This window comes from Bubalus bubalis, chromosome 7 (genome assembly GCF_019923935.1).
Source record: "Bubalus bubalis isolate 160015118507 breed Murrah chromosome 7, NDDB_SH_1, whole genome shotgun sequence".
Classification (NCBI taxonomy): domain Eukaryota; kingdom Metazoa; phylum Chordata; class Mammalia; order Artiodactyla; family Bovidae; genus Bubalus; species Bubalus bubalis.
The window spans coordinates 14,908,761-14,925,557 of record NC_059163.1 but is presented as its reverse complement, the minus strand read 5'-3'; the positions used below and the strand labels follow the sequence as shown (position 1 = coordinate 14,925,557).

Genomic DNA, 16,797 nt, shown 5'->3' with positions numbered 1-16,797 from the left:
TAGTTTGCTGATTCCTAGAATGTCAACATTCACTCTTGCCATCCCTTGTTTGACCACTTCCAATTTGCCTTGATTCATGGACCTGACATTCCAGGTTCCTATGCAATATTGCTCCTTACAGCATCGGACCTTGCTTCTATCACCAATCACATCCACAGCTGTGATTTGCTTTCGCTCCATCCCTTCATTCTTTCCGGAGTTATTTCTCCACTGATCTCCAGTAGCATATTGGGCACCTACTGACCTGGGGAGTTCCTCTTTCAGTATCCTATCATTTTGCCTTTTCATACTGTTCATGGGGTTCTCAAGGCAAGAATACTGAAGTGGTTTGCCATTCCCTTCTCCAGTGGACCACATTCTGTCAGACCTCTCTACCATGACCTGCCCGTCTTGGGTTGCCCCACGGGCATGGTTTAGTTTCATTGAGTTAGACAAGGCTGTGGTCCTAGTGTGATTAGATTGACTAGTTTTCTGTGAGTATGGTTTCAGTGTGTCTGCCCTCTGATGCCCTCTTGCAACACCTGCCGTCTTACTTGGGTTTCTCTTACCTTGGGCGTGGGGTATCTCTTCACGGCTGCTCCAGCAAAGCACAGCCGCTGCTCCTTACCTTGGATAAGGGGTATCTCCTCACTGCTGCCCTTCCTGACCTTCAACGTCGGGTAGCTCCTCTAGGCCCTCCTGCGCCCGCGCAGCCACCGCTCCTTGGATGTGGGGTTGCTCCTCCCGGCTGCCGCCCCTGTATATATGTCAAGGCTGTATATTGTCACCCTGCTTATCTAACTTCTATGCAGAGTACATCATGAGAAACGCTGGACTGGAAGAAACACAAGCTGGAATCAAGATTGCCGAGAGAAATATCAATAACCTCAGATATGCAGATGACACCACCCTTATGGCAGAAAGTGAAGAGGAACTCAAAAGCCTCTTGATGAAAGTGAAAGTGGAGAGTGAAAAAGTTGGCTTAAAGCTCAACATTCAGAACGAAGATCATGGCATCTGGTCCCATCACTTCATGGGAAATAGATGGGCAAACAGTGGAAACAGTGTCAGACTTTATTTTTCTGGGCTCCCAAATCACTGCAGATGGTGACTGCGGCCATGAAATTAAAAGTTACTTACTCCTTGGAAGGAAAGTTATGACCAACCTAGATAGTATATTCAAAAGCAGAGACATTACTTTGCCAACAAATGTCCGTCTAGTCAAGGCTATGGTTTTTCCAGTGGTCATGGATGGATGTGAGAGTTGGACTCTGAAGAAAGCTGAGCGCCAAAGAATTGATGCTTTTGAACTGTAGTGTTGGAGAAGACTCTTGAGAGTCCCCTGGACTGCAAGGAGATCCAACCAGTCCATTCTGAAGGAGATCAGCCCTGGGATTTCTTTGGAAGGAATGATGCTAAAGCTGAAACTCCAGTACTTTGGCCCGCTCATGGGAAGAGTTAACTCATTGGAAAAGACTCTGATGCTGGGAGGGATTGGGGGCAGGAGGAGAAGGGGACGACAGAGGATGAGATGGCTGGATAGCACCACTGACTTGATGGACGTGAGTCTGAGTGAACTCTGGGAGTTGGTGATGGACAGGGAGGCCTGGCGTGCTGCGATTCATGGGGTCGAAAAGAGTTGAACATGACTTAGCGACTGAACTGAACTGATGGAGTCAGCCTATGCGTCCATCAGTGGATGAACAGATAAAGAAAATATTATATAAATATTTATAAATGTGTATATATATATATATATATATAGTTGTTCACCAATAACATCATCAATAAAAAAACAGGAAATCTTGCCATTTGCAGCAACATGGATGGGACTTGAAGTCATTATGCTAAGTGAAGTCAGATAGGGAAACACGAATGCCATATGATCTCACAGGTGAATTTTTTAATGGAGGTAATATAAAAAATAAGCTTATGCCTGGAGAGAACAGATTGGTGGTTGCTTAAATGACTGATGGAAGTCAAAAGGTACAAATTTCCTTCGACAAAATACATAAGTCTTGGGGATGCAGAGTACATTATGGTAACTATGGTTAATGATACCCTATCATTTATTTGAAAGTTGCTAAATGGAGAAGGCAATGGCACCCCACTCCAGTACTCTTGCCTGGAAAATCCCATGGACAGAGGAGCCTGGAGGGCTGCAGTCCATGGGGTCGCTAAGAGTCGGATACGACTGAGCGACTTCACTTTCACTTTTCACTTTCATGCACTGGAGAAGGAAATGGCAACCCACTCCAGTGTTCTTGCCTGGAGAATCCCAGGGATGGGGAAGCCTGGTGGGCTGCTGTCTATGGGGTCACATAGAGTTGGACACGACTGAAGCGACTTAGCAGCAGCAGCAAAAGAGTAGGTCTTAAAAGCTCACATCACAAAAATTGTGTAACTGTGGTGACAGATATTAACTAGATCTATTGTGGTGATCATTTTGCAATATATTCATATATGGGGTCATTATGTTGTATTCATGTGACTAATATAATGTCATATGTAATAAAGAAGCAGAGAGCTACAGTTCTAAAAAAAGTACGCCCTCCCAATAGTCACAGTATTCTATGTTTTCCTTGTTGAAATTTGGCTTTGGGAAAAGTACATAAAATAGAATTATAGTGAGAATATATGTAAGGGGCAGGGCTCACAGGAGTGAAAGTCTTCTTTTGACTGAGATGAAATCATGTAATGGATAAAGTTGTTCAGAGGCATTTCATGTGTGTCTCAAATGTTGGACTCAATTGAATGTCCAGCCACCTCTGAATGCATCTTTATTAAAATCTGCAATTCCTGGCTCACAGAAATCTTGCACAGGATATTATCTTACTCTCGTGGGTGTGTGTGTGCTCAGTCGCTTGGTCGTGTCCGACTCTTGCTTCCCCTTGGACGGCAGCCCTCCAGGATCCTCTGTTCATGGGATTTTTCAGGCAAGAATACAGGAGTGGATTGCCATTTCCTCCTCCAGGGGACCTTCCTGACCCAGGGATCGAACTCACATCTCCTAAGTCTCATGGTGTTGTGAGGCACATTCTTTACCACTGAGCCACCTGGGAAGACTCTAGTGGGCACAAAAAGGTAAGAATAAAGAAAGTTCTGTTTAGGTTTTGACAGGTGAGTCCAGGCAAAATTAGTCCTGTGAGTAACCAGAGTGATAAAACCTTCAGAATTTATTGCTCTCAGGCTGGCTAAAGAGATTTCATAAAATCTATTCACATCTTCTCTTTCTCATGAATTCTGTGATGAGCTAACCACAAAAACTCATGAGAGTGTATAGCACAATAAACAGCTTAACTTCCCCAACACAGGTGGACAGACCCCTGGACGGGGCTGAAGCGGCCCCAGGGTGAAGGTCTTTGATCAGAGGGGAAAGAAGGTCATGGCTGGGTCTCACGGTGGCCTCCGAGTGTGTTCAGAACCATCTCTAGAATGAAATGCCAGAGTAATAATATGTTGATGAAGCAAGCCTAGATTTATAAATCCTCCAGCACCCCACTTTGACAGTTATTATAACAAGTAAGAAGTAGGAGGTTGCAGGTAGATTTTTATAAACTTTTGTGACCCAGACCCAAGTTACTTTAGGCAGGTGTTTCTATTTTCCTTTGGCAAATACATTCTGAACTCCCAAGGCAGTAAAACTGCCTGGATGAAGACCAGCCTGGTTAGAGCTGCAAACAGGTCGAGGGTAATAGCAGGTACAAAGGCCAGACCCATCATGGCAATCTCTGGGTGTGGTTGAGGAATCGGGGCCTGGGATGTCCCCTCTTACCCACGGCCAGAGAACATGTCCTGTCTGGAACCAGATGAACCGTTCCCACGTGTTGTTCAACAGTTTCTCGGTATACATTTGAATGTTGTCCTTACTGACAGGCATGTCACTGTGGGTGAACATCTCATCCATGCATTGATCTTGGAAGAAAAACCCTTCACTGAGAGACTGGGAGGAGTGTTCAGGGGCTGCACCCTGGAAAGGAAGGCAGCCTGGGGTCCAGGTGGACCGGAAGAGCTCTGTGAGGCCAGAGTGCATCTGGGCCAGCAGACCCCTCTGATGGCCTCCGTTATCAATCAGTCAGACAGGCAGGTCAGTGTCCACAGGCTTTGTGGACAGAGGGGCCACATTTCAGCCCTGTGGGGGACCTCAAGCACATCTCCTTACAGCTCCTGTATTCCTTCTGCCGCCAAGTGAAGCCCACAACCTCTGGGCCCCACTTCCACCATACAGATTAAGTGAGGATCGTCTTGATTCCTCCTTCCTTATGTCAGCTCCATGCTCGTCAGATCCACTCCCAAGGACGCAAAGAGGGCTGGGGCCAAGGGTAAGCAAAGAATGCAGGCACCGTGGGCTCCAGACTTTGGGGGTATAAAAATCTTGATACCTAAATTATGGTATTTTAAAGAAAGGCAATGCCAAAGAATGCTCAAACTACCCCACAATTGCACTCATCTCACACGCTAGTAAAGTAATGCTCAAAATTCTCCAAGCCAAGGTTCAGCAATATGTGAACCGTGAACTTCCAGATGTTCAAGCTGGTTTTAGAAAAGGCAGAGGAACCAGAGATCAAATTGCCAACATCCGCTGGATCATGGAAAAAGCAAGAGAGTTCCAGAAAAACATCTATTTCTGCTTTATTGACTATACCAAAGCCTTTGACTGTGTGGATCACAATAAACTGTGGAAAATTCTGAAAGAGATGGGAATACCAGACCACCTGACCTGCCTCGTGAGAAACCTATATGCAGGTGAGGAAGCAACAGTTAGAACTGGACATGGAACAACAGACTGGTTCCAAATAGGAAAAGGAGTACATCAAGGCTGTGTATTGTCACCCTGCTTATTTAACTTATATGCAGAGTACATCATGAGAAATGCTGGGCTGGAAGAAGCACAAGCTGGAATGAAGGTTGCCGGGAGAAATATCAATAACCTCAGATATGCAGATGACACCACCCTTATGGCAGAAAGTGAAGAGGAACTAAAAAGCCTCTTGATGAAAGTAAGAGGAGAGAAAAAGTTGGCTTAGATTTATGGGGTCACAAAGAGTCGGACACGACTGAGCGACTGAACTGAACTGAACAATATTTTTAAATTAAAAACGAATCTTAAAAACTTCTTGATGAGCAGAATCTCAAACTTCTGTATAAAGACAGGCCAGCATGCTGGAATCCACGGGCAGTAATATGGTTTGGGAGGTACCAAAAGTGAACTTCTGGGGTCTGGATAGCCCACAGCAAGGGTCTTTGCCACTCATGACAGGAAGCATAGAGGTGACATCTCAACCAGGCTCCAGAAATGACCACTCTGAATCTCTGCGAATCTCAGTTTGCTGATCACTAAGGTATACTAAAGATTGTTATGATAATTAAATGACAATAGTTGACAGAAAGCACCAAGAAACAATCCCAGGCACAGAATGGGGTCTCACATCACCTGGTAGTGAGCCCCTACCCACCCTCTACTCCCAGCTGCCCCTTCATCCTTCTGACAATCTCCCCTCTTCAAAGAGGAGCTCACCCCCTGCCTGCAGCCTCACAGGCTCAAAGGGACAGAAGGGGACTGAACCCAGGTCTTCCAACCAGACAGCCCACAGGAGGGCTCTTCCCATGTCTTGGATCCTTGGAGCCACCTCCTGAGCCCAATGTTGCTGCCCTCACGGCTGCTACCGTGGGACCTTGGCTGGGTGTCTAGACCTCAGTTGTTCTTTCTGTAAGATGGGTGCTCGGTGAGTCCCCTCAGGAGTGGCCATGTTGGGGCTGACGTGCTTCAGGGAGAGGGTTGGGAACAGGGTCTGGCCCAAGGCAAGAGCTCACGAGCAGTAGCCGTTCTCATCCAGGACATGCGTGAAGATTTCCTGCTGCGCCAACAGGGACCTGGATCCTCTCCACATGAACTGCATCTCCTGCAAACCCAGAGGGAACAGCGAGGGCCCAGGGGCAACAGGGCTGCCCGGCTCTCCTCCCCAGACCCCGCCTGAGTCTCATGGCTGCCTGTACCCTGCTCCTCTCTCAGTGGCTCATGGCCAACATCTCCCTCTGCTGCCTCCTCCTCAAGATTCCTCCTGACCTCCCAAAGCCACAGGGGGTGGAGGAATTTGCCCTTCAGAAGGTGCCTGCCTGCATGTTCATCCCACCCCTCCTCAGGGCAGGACATGCTGTCAGAACCTGCCAGCCATTTTCTCACTAACTCTGCTTGAATGCCTCCAGACACGGGGGGCTCATCACCTCTCACTGAGGGTGCAGTTCATTTTTCAAGGTCAGATGCCTAAAAAAGAGCTCAGAGCTACAAAGTAAGGATAAAATCTTGCTTCTGTGAGTACTACCTCCGATTCATACACAGTTCACCAAGTCCTCTGTGATTTGGTCTCTGAACATGAACACCCAGCTCACAGACTTACCTGCAGGAGCATGGAGCTGCTATGGGAAGTGCGTGCAGTGCTAGCTGCAGCACTCAGTGGGGTCATTATAAAGTTTATTTCTCTTGCCCACCGAGAGCCCAAATCCTCTTTGATAACTCCTGCTGGCCATGCTACCACTGCTCTCCAAATCTTTATTACCTGAGTGATCCTGCACCGAATCCTTACATTTTGGCCTAACTTTCCCATTTATGAAATGGAGTAAATTATATGACTCCTATCTGTAACTGTGTGAATAGCATCCTAGAAAATATATGCTGAAATCTTAACCCCAGTGCCTCAATTGTTGGTTCTCTATACTGGTAACTGAGTAACAAGGATAGACCCTGATCCCATATGACTAGAGTCCTCATAAAAGGAGGAGCTGGACCCAAACATGAGCGAAGGAGGATGATGGGCAAACATAGGGAGAAGTCAGCAGTCTGTAGGCTAAGGATGCCTGAGGCCACCAGAAGTAGAGAGAGGCCCAGAGCCGACCCATCCGAATACTCTCAGAAGATGCAATGCCCTGTCCAGGGTTGACCTCAGCCTTCTGACCTCCAGGCCTGTTAACAACACATTTCTGTTGTTGGAAGTTCCCAGTTTTTGATACTTTCTTCAGACAGCCCCGGAAAATACAGAAACTATATCACAGGGCTGTTGTTTCAAAGGAAACCCAGAGGGCAGTGGCTCCCACCAGGCCTGGCACTTCGTAGACAGCAAAGGCAGTGTCTGGGTGGTTGTTGAGTGTTACATTCACTCATGCTCGCTGCCCACCCATCAGAAGAGTTATTATGTCTCGGGTACCCCGAACCCCCCACCGCCTCCTCTCTGCATCGAGCATGGTTTACTGAGTGCAGGTCTGTGCCAGTCCCTTTGGAGACTCAAAGAAGAAGGCAGCACCAGCCCAGCTGCAGGGGGAAGGGGACTCAGGGCCACAGGCATCCGAGCTGGGCCTGCAGCTCAGCCAGGAGCTAGATCTGCAGGAGGAGAGAACCATTCATGCCGGAGGGCACAGCAGGGCAAAGATGGGCGTGGGACATCCCATGGCCTGTGTAGCCGCCAGCATCCCAAATGCTCAGGAGAATAGCAGGGGCTCTGAGATGCAGGAAGGAATAGAGGGGGAAGAAGCAGAGGCGAGTTGGGAGCCGTGGATGTGGCTCGCTGCTCACCTGTTTCCGCTGCATGGTCACCTTCAGGTCATAGTCTATGCGGGAGATGATGTGGCCATTGAAGCCCGCCAGGGCAAACAGGGTGGGAGTTGTGGCAGATGCGCCAAATGAGTCCACCTGCCAGGAGAATTGCGGCCGGATCCCAAACGTTTCATAGAGAAACCCATGTCCTTCTGCAAAGAGATCAGCCTCCTCAGTGACTGAAGGGTGGCCCCTCACCCCCTAACTCCCTCAAGTCCCCCTGCCCTTCTCTAGGACTGGAGTGCCATCTACCAGGCCAAGCAGGGTCTTGCTGCTGTAGACACTAATACAGAGGACTCCATCTCAGAATCATCCAACCACTAACTTACTGAATTCTGATTTACAAGCTACTACATCGAGCCACATCAGCATCACCGATTTGATGGACATGGGTTTAGCAAGCTCCAGGAGTTGGTGATGGACAGGGAGGCCTGGTGTGCTGCAGTCCATGGGTTCGCGAAGAGTCGGACACGACTAAGCGACTGAACTGAACTGAAGTGATATTGAGCCAGGCTGTTCTGAGGCCATCAGAGAAAAGAGATGGAAAAGCACTTGGTCCAGCCTCCAGGGAGAGGGGCTGAGCTAACAAGCCCCTCAATGACTGGGCCAGGCTCGGGTCAGATCCATGATTCTTACCTGGTGGCAGCGTGACTTGGGTAAGTTTTAGTAGGATTTGAGCCTCAACCTTTACCCCTATGAGTGGAGTCTTGTAAGACTTGCCATCTCCAGGACTGCCTCAAGGACTGAAGGGACTAAGTGTATGTCTTGTACTTAGAACATGAGGTTTATTGTGAGAGGAAATCAATGTCCATCCTCTGGGGAGCTTGGCTGGTCTTGGAAATGATGCCCCAGGAAATCCCCTGGGGAGGAACCAGTGTCCGGAGGTCCATGCCCTTTCCTACCCCAGGGTGATGGGAACACAAGTGTGCTGGGATTCTGGTTGCCATGGTCTAGGCCAGGCCTGTAGGGTCATCTCTGGGGCATTCAGGACAGTGGGCATGGTGGGCTGAGACCAGAGGTGAGGGCTGTCCCCACCGTGGTCACCCCCGAGGAGGGGAGGGGGTCAGCACCTATCCCCTCCTTCCATGCTCAACAGCACTTGTCTGACCAGATTCTGGGCTGAGCTCTGGGGACCCAGAGAAGAATCAGACACCAGTCACTGCCAAAGACAACCTGTAGTTTCCAGGTGGAGAGGGGAGATGATAAGGTCTTGTGGGTTTAACAGAGGTTCCTCGACCATTAGACCCCTTAGTTGAGTCTGAGATGAGCTGTTTGGGTGGAAACAACAGGAAAGCTTGTGATTGAAAGCACAGGAGGCCCTGTAGTGGGAGCAGCTTAAGAGCAGCAGGAGGCAGAAGGATGAGGTAGAGGCCAGGAAGTGAGGTCTGCGACTGCACTTTGCAGACTGAGAGTTTTATTTAACAAAACTTAAACATTCCCTTCACATTCCTACTTACACCTAGAAATAAGTCAGTAGAAACTCAGAAGGAAGGAACCACAGATTAAAGGGGTGAAAGGAGAGACAGTGTAAAGAAAATTCCCAGAAAAAATCCAATACCGTCTTGATGTTCGACACTTGGTGTAACTGGGATCACTCTTAGGCGGGTGACAATGGGCTAGAGCTGTGGTCAATTCTGGCTCATCCACTGCCTCTTTGACCTTCCTTTGGCCTCAGCCTTCGTGCCTGTTCCACAAAATGAAACTTAGAACAGTGATGCTCCCTTAGTACCCTGCGTTTCAGTTCAGTCGCTCAGTCATGTCTGACTCTTTGCGACCCCATGAACCACAGCACACCAGGCCTCCCTGTCCATCACCAACTCTGGGAGTTTACCCAAACTCATGTCCATTGAGTCAGTGATGCCATCTAGCCATCTCATCCTCTGTCATCCCCTTCTCCGCCTGCCCTCAATCTTTCCCAACATCAGGGTCTTTTCAAATGAGTCAGCTCTTCACATCAGGTGGCCAAAATATTGGAGTTTCTGCTTCAACATTAGTCCTTCCAATGAACACCCAAGACTGATTTCCTTTAGGATGGACTGATGGATCTCCTTGCAGTCCAAGGGACTCTCAAGAGTCTTCTCTAACACCACAGTTCAAAAGCATCAATTTTTCTGCACTCAGCTTTCTTTATAGTCCAACTCTCACATCCATACATGACTACTGGAAAAACCGTAGCCTTGACTAGACGGACCTTTGTTGACAAAGTAATGTCACCCTGCCTTTAGGGATGGGTGAAGCTATTTCTTGTGAAAAAACATTAGTTACATAGCTTGGAATGGGTGTTTGGTGCAAACTATGCAAGGGGATGGAGAACACAGTGGGGATAGAGGGGATGGTGGTGATTATGGTGGTGGAGGTGATGGTGGGCGAAGCAGTGGTTGAGGTAGTAATGGCCATGGTGGAGATAATGATGATGGTGTTGGTGCTGGTGGTGAGGATGGTAGAGGTGGTGATGAAGTTTTTGAACTGCTCGTGCTGGTGTTAGCATTGATGGTGGTGGTTTTGGTGGTGGTGGTAGCGTTGACATTGGAGATGTTTTTGTTTTTTGTGGTACTGGTGGTCATGGCGTCAGAGGCTGTTGGAATGGGCAGGTGATGTGCTGGGGGAGGTGGCCCTTCTGTTTGTAGTGGCAGTGGTAATAATGGTAGTGGAGCTGGTGGTGATGGGGGTAGAGGTTTTGTTGGTGGTGAAGATGATGCAGAAGCTGGTGGTAGCAGAGGTGTTCATGAGCGATGCGGTTTAGGTAGTTGTCCAGGCGGTGTTTGATGAGATGGTGGTGGTGGCAATGAAGTGGTGGAGGTGTGTGAGGTGGCTGACGTGTCTGAGCTGATGGTGGATGCGATGCCAGTGGTGCTGCTGGTGGTCCTCGAGGCGGTGCAGGCAGTGATGACGGGGCAGAGCTGCTGCTGCTGCTGCTGGAGGTGTGGTGGTTGCTGCTGGTGGTGGTGGTGGTGATGGTGTAGACAGCATGATCGAGGTGGTGGTGTTGGTAATTATGGTGGTGGTGGTGATGGTGTACACGTAATGATCGAGGTGGTGGTGGTGTTAGTAACTGTGGTGGTGTAGATGTAATGATCAAGGTGGTGGTGTTAGTAATCATGGTTGGTGGTGGTGGTGTATGGAGTGATCGAGGTGCTGGTGGTGGTAGAGCTTATGGTGGTGGTGGTGATGGTGGAGTGCGTGCTGTTATTGGAGGTGGTGGGGGTGTTGGAGCTGATGCAGATGGTGACGGTGGTGGTAATGGTGTCAATAGTGGTGGAGTATGTGGTGGGTGCGGTGATAACAGAGATGGAATCTAACCTTCACTGACCATTTACTGGAGATCCACACACTACACTCAATGTGCTCTGTTTGAATGATCCCAATTTAATCTCAATAACAATGCTTTGAGGTGCCTCATTATCAAACGTTTTTATAGAGGAGGAAGTTGAGACTTAATGGGGTTACATCACTTGCCCCCTGTTCAGGGGGTTGAGAGCCAGGATATAGCCAGCCCATCTGGTCTAAAATCCACACTCAAGCCCTGCACTCAAGGGCACAGGCAAGGGTGTGGCATCAGCCAATCACAGTTTTTGTGGATCACAGTCTCCTGCTGAGAGGTGAACCTGGACGCCAGACCAGGGCTCAGATGCCCAGTCGCAGCCTAACAGGAGACCCAAGGGACCCTGGGTCTGGGAAAGGGTAATCAAACCTGTGAGCTGGAGGATCTGGTCATCGACGTGGGTCACGGCCTCATCGTGCATGACCTGGCCTCCGAGGACAGACTCCAGGCGTCTTTGGGCCACAAGCTGGCGGACCTTGGCATTGTGGGCAGAGAGAAAAAGCCAGGTTACAGTCCCTGAGCTGAGCCTGGTTGTGTTTGTTGGGGACATGCCAACAGAGTCTCACAGTCCTTCCTTGAAACTCCTCACCTTCATTTATTCTGCAAAAGCAGGACCCTGTCTGTCCTGGTCACCAATGTGTCCAGTACCTAGACCAGCACCTGGTCCATGATGGCAGCTTCATAAAACACATATATAATATAAAAGTATATATCTTGAAATTTTGCTTTTGGAATAATTTCAAACTTAAAGAACACTTGCTAGAATTGTATCAGGCGCTCCCATAAGTACTTCCCCCAGATTATCTCGTCATTATTTTTGCCTGTTTCCTTGAATACGCTCCCGTATCCTTACACATACTTTGTTTCTTCAAAGCCATTTGAAAGCACAAGTTAGCCTTTAGAATACTTCAGTATAGGTTTGGCAAGAACAAGATTATTGTAACTTTTGCAAACTTATCAAAATCAAGAAATTTAATGTTAAAAACGCTACTAGGGAATTAAGGAACTTTAGTCAAACTTTGCCACTTGTTCCACTAATGTCCTTCCTCTGGTGCAAGATTCAATCTAGGATCATGAATTGGTTTTAATGTCATTTCTCTTCATTATCCTTTAATTCATAACACTTCATGAGCCTTTCTTTTTCTTCCATGTGATTGATAATTTCAAAGATTACAGGCTAATTATTTTGTAGACTGTCCTTCAAATTGGGTTTGTCACATGATTGGATGACAAATTTTAGTATACATGAAAGATAGGGAGGACAGAAGATGGGAGATGAAGCTGAGGGGAGCTGACCCCTGGGGATGGTCTGGACATGTAAGGGCAAAGGCTACACCAGCAAGGCACCATCCACTTGACAGACTGTAGTTTTGATTTGATTTCTGAAGGTGCAGTATTTGAAGCTCATTCACTGAAAATATACTGAATGACACCTACATGTACTGTTTCAAAAAACACCTACTACATTCTGGGCATCACCCAGGTAATGAGGATTTGGCCAGAACAAAGCAGAGAAAAACTCTCTCTTCGTGGGCTGTGCCATTGAATTACCTTAGCCAGGCCACACCTCTCTCTAGGGGAGGAGACAGATGTTTGGGGGCATCCATGTAAAGAAATGGGAACTTTCTACTGAAGACCTTGGAGAGTTATGCTTCGAGTCAGGATATCTGACCCAGAATCCCACCTGTCTTGTATAAGCTGTGTGACCACGAGCCAGTTACCTGCCCTCTCTGAACCTGAACCTTCTCTGTACAGTGAGGCTGTTGGGAGGAGTCAATGAAATAATGTGTAGAAAGTCATAGGCCAGCACCTGGAATGCCACAGAGCCCATCAAATGGGAGGCTGGTCTTCTCAGCTCTAGGGTTGCAGGTTCACATCCCCTCTGGGGGGACCTTGTGGACACCCTGCTTCACCATCTGAGCTTTGCTACCTTGAGCAGGTCTCTGGGCCTCTGAGACTCACCACCAGGGACTGTTCTGAGGGAAAGGGAAGCCTGGAGGGGCCAAGCTCCAGAGAGGCATCCCAGGCACTTCCATCACATGGTTACTCCAAGTACAGCCTCTCTGAGGAGGGAGATCACTCCCACTGTAGATGCGGCTGACAGAGGCCACCGGCCACCTGTGACCACCCAGGGAGGTGGGGGAGCAGGCCCTGGCCCCAGGCTGCCCTCCGTCGAGCGGGGCCTCTCACTCCCCGTGATGAGTGAAGCCAATCTGCCTCCAGCCTTGAAACCACAGGGACTGTGGCATCCCCTGGCTGGGTCACCAGCTCCCGTCCCCACGGGGGCCACACAGATGTGTAAATGAAGGAAGAGAGTGTGGACACAGGCCCCCTGGAGTGCCCAGTGCCAGAGGTGACCCCGTTCACGCCAGCTGAGTGCCAGCGGGGTTGCCACAGCTGCAGTGAGCAGCCAGAAAGGCGGGATTAAACACGAACCTGTCTCCTGGGCATGCGGCTGACCACAACTCTCATCTAAACTCTGAGAGCAGCCCCAGAGAGTTCAGGGCCTCCTGGTTTACCCAGCACAGCCCCGGCCACAGAGAGCACTGCCCCAGGAGCTTCCTGCAGGGTCATCACTGGGACCCCCAGGCCACTCCTCTCTCAGCTCCCCGGCGAGGACCACCCTGGAGGGCAGCGTTACCTGGACTTTCTGCTTGGCTGACATGACACCATCCCACCACAGCCGGAAGAACTCCTGGTCCACGATGATGAACCTGTGCTGCTTGTTACGGGTCAGGTCCTCCAGCACCGAGGTGTAGACTGTGCTGACAGAAGCCTGCATGCTCTCCTAGACGGGGGAGGGGAAGGGGGACACCATCACACCAGCTCCATCCGGGGTCCCGGAGGCCAGGGAGTAAAATCCAGGGACCCGCAGTGTTGGGGGCCCTGGCACTCACACCATCTGCCCAGGGCCCTGCCCTCTGCTCTCACTGCTGTTCCAGCAAGGGAGCCTCTGTGCCCACTCTGTGCCAGGTGCACGATAAACGGTGCACGGGGGGAAGGACATGGGCAGACCCCCTTTGATGGGAATACGCCCCCCTGAGGAGACATGAGGAGACAGACTGTGACACCCCATAAGACAGAGGGACGTGCCGGCCAGGCCCAGGGCCGGGGACAGCCTCCCAGAAGGACATGCTGGGTGGCCCCGGGGCTGCCATGGGGGGACAGACCAGTCAAACCCAGGGGCCCCAGGGGAGAGGTCCAGGGACTCAGAAGGGCTTCCTTGGGCTGAAATGATGGGGGTGTGGGTGCTGAGAGATGGAGCTGAGAGGAGCTGACCCCCCGAGTTGTCCCTGTGGATCTACCTGCCTCCCCCCAGGCAGGGAGCCCCCAGGATGGAGCCGCACCTGCTTCCCATCTAGGTCAGCCTGGCTCACCGTGGAGCCCGGAGATGCTGGTAAAGGAATGCAGAGAGCACCGGGCAGGAAGTCAGCAGGCATGCGGCTATTTCTGGTGACCTTGAGCAGCACCAACCTTCTCTGGGCCTCACTTTCCCCTTCTGTGAACTGGGGGTGACAGGTCAGCAGCTCTACACACAGGTGGGTGGCCCCCACAGAGGCTACCCAATGGGCCCAGGACCGGACTCAGCCTCAAGGCTCTTGCTGCCCCTCTCTTTAAAATGAGCTCCTCACTTGTTAACATCTCATGTAATGAATTATATCCATCATCACAGAGTGGGGTTGTGTGTTTATTTATTTCCTTCCTTCTTCCATAAGAAAGCTCAAGGAGGCATGTCTAACAATTTAAAGTCACCTAAAGAAATCAGAGTCTTTCCCACCCCTCCTTCCTGGCATCATTCATTCATTCACACAACAAACACTCATGGAGCCTCTACTCCATCCATCAGGCGGGTTGAGAATATGTTCGTAGACACAGTGGATGAAGCCCCTACCGAGGCAGCTGATGTTCTAGTTTGGAAACCGGAGATTCACAAGCTGGTAAGTAAAATATAAGGAAGGGAGTAGGGGGAATATATACAGGGGAGTAAGGGCTTCCCCGCGGGCTCAGCGGTAAAGAATCTGTCTGCAATGCAGGAGATGCAGGGTCCCTGGGTCGAGAAGATCCCCTGGAGAAGGAAATGGCAATCCACCCCAGTATTCTTGCCTGGAGAATCCCATGGACAGAGGATCCTGGCAGGCTATAGTCCACAGGATCACAAAGAGTCAGACCCAACTGAAGTGACTGAGCACAGCACATACAGGAGAGTACGCAAGGGTGCCAGGATGGCCTCACCATGAAAGCCCTTTTCAGGAACAACCAGAAGATAAAGAGGGACTGAACCCCTCAGGCATCTGGGAGGAAAGACTTTGGGGCAAAGGGAACAGCCAGTGTAAAGCTCCGAGGCCCCTGCTCACTACAGAAGTGAACCTCAGGGAGCAGAGCGGGTCCCCAGACTGGGCCTGTGACCATGTCCTTCCTCAGGCCCATGCACACTTCATCTGATCTCTGCTGCCTGTAATTTTCCCCAGTACAGGTGGGGAAACTAAACCACAGAGACAGGAAGCGACCAGCCCAAGCTGTGCCACACAGACCGTCCATAACGGAGGCAGAACCAGAGCCCAGGCTGACCCTCCCTGTGTTGCAGACCCAGGACACAAACCCACACTGGATTCCAGTGGGGGGAAAGAAAAGGAACTGCAGCTCCAAGAGGTGAGCAGGGATCACTGAGGACACCCACCTGGAGGGGTGGAGCTAGCCTATGTCCACGTGGTGGTGGGGCACCACGAAGACCCTGATTTGTGATGGGACCAGGGCCTCCTGGGGCCTCAGCACTGGGCATGAACATGGGCAGCCAGCTGAGTGACTCCATCCCACTGGCCTGCAGGCAGGGCTGGAGGACTTCACTCTGCCTACAGGGCCCAGCTTCTCTGGAGCTGATTGGGCTACCACCCCTCAGGGGAGGAGGGAGGAAGCAAAACAGGAGAGATGCCCACATAGGTGCCATGAGCAGTGCTACTCACCCGAGCAGCGCAGGCTGGAGACACTCGCTCATGCCCTTCTGACGTCCACTCCCATCTGCAGTTTCCTGGCAATCTCTGTCCACTTTCAGGCCAAATACTGAATGCCACCTCCCCAGGGAAGCCTGCCAGACTTCACTCCTGCCAGGAATGCTACTCCTCACTCCAACGCCCGTGCCCCTCCTTTGTGCCTCTCCAAGCTTTTCCTGCTGGGCTTCCCTGCCCATCTCTACTTGCAGCCCTCTGACTGGCTGATTGACTCAGAAGCTGCCCTACAAAACTCAACACTCCATCCGGGGAGTGCCACCACCTGGAAGCCTGCCTTGATAAACTCTCTGTCACATGGAACTCCCAATCAGGGCCTTGCAGTGAGGACTGCAGTGTACAGTATGGTGTTAGTCACTCAGTCGTGTCCGACTCTTTGCTACCTGTGGACTGTAGCCCGCCAGGCTCCTCTGTCCATGGGATTCCCCAGGCAAGAGTACTGGAGTGGGTTGCCATTCCCTTCTCCATACGGAGTGTAATCTCCATTTTAAGGAGGAAAACTGCTAAGTCGCTTCAGTCGTGTCCGACTCTGTGCGACCCTGTAGACGGCAGCCCACCAGGCTCCCCCGCCCCTGGGATTCTCCAGGCAAGAACAGTGGAGTGGGTTGCCATTTCCTTCTCCAACGCATGAAAGTGAAAGGTGAAAGTGAAGTCGCTCAGTCGTGTTCCACTCTTCGCAATCCCACGGACTGCAGCCTACCAGGCTCCTCCATTCATGGGATTTTCCAGGCAAGAGTACTGGAGTGGGTTGCCATTGAAAACGGGCTTTTACAAATAGTACCTGACTTACCCAAGATCACATAGCTAGTAGAGGAGCAAGACTCCCTGAAACTTTCTAAATAGAATCTGGGTAATTGATAGTGACCTTGACGAGATGCCTAATCTCTCTGGGCCTCAGCTCCCCA

General features: G+C 50.4%; 1 pseudogene; it reads right to left on the bottom strand.

The window, feature by feature from the left end:
• The window catches only part of LOC102393677, a 39,373-nt pseudogene extending 23,674 nt beyond the window's left edge, over window positions 1-15,699 (bottom strand).
• Window positions 15,700-16,797: the final 1,098 nt, after the last annotated feature.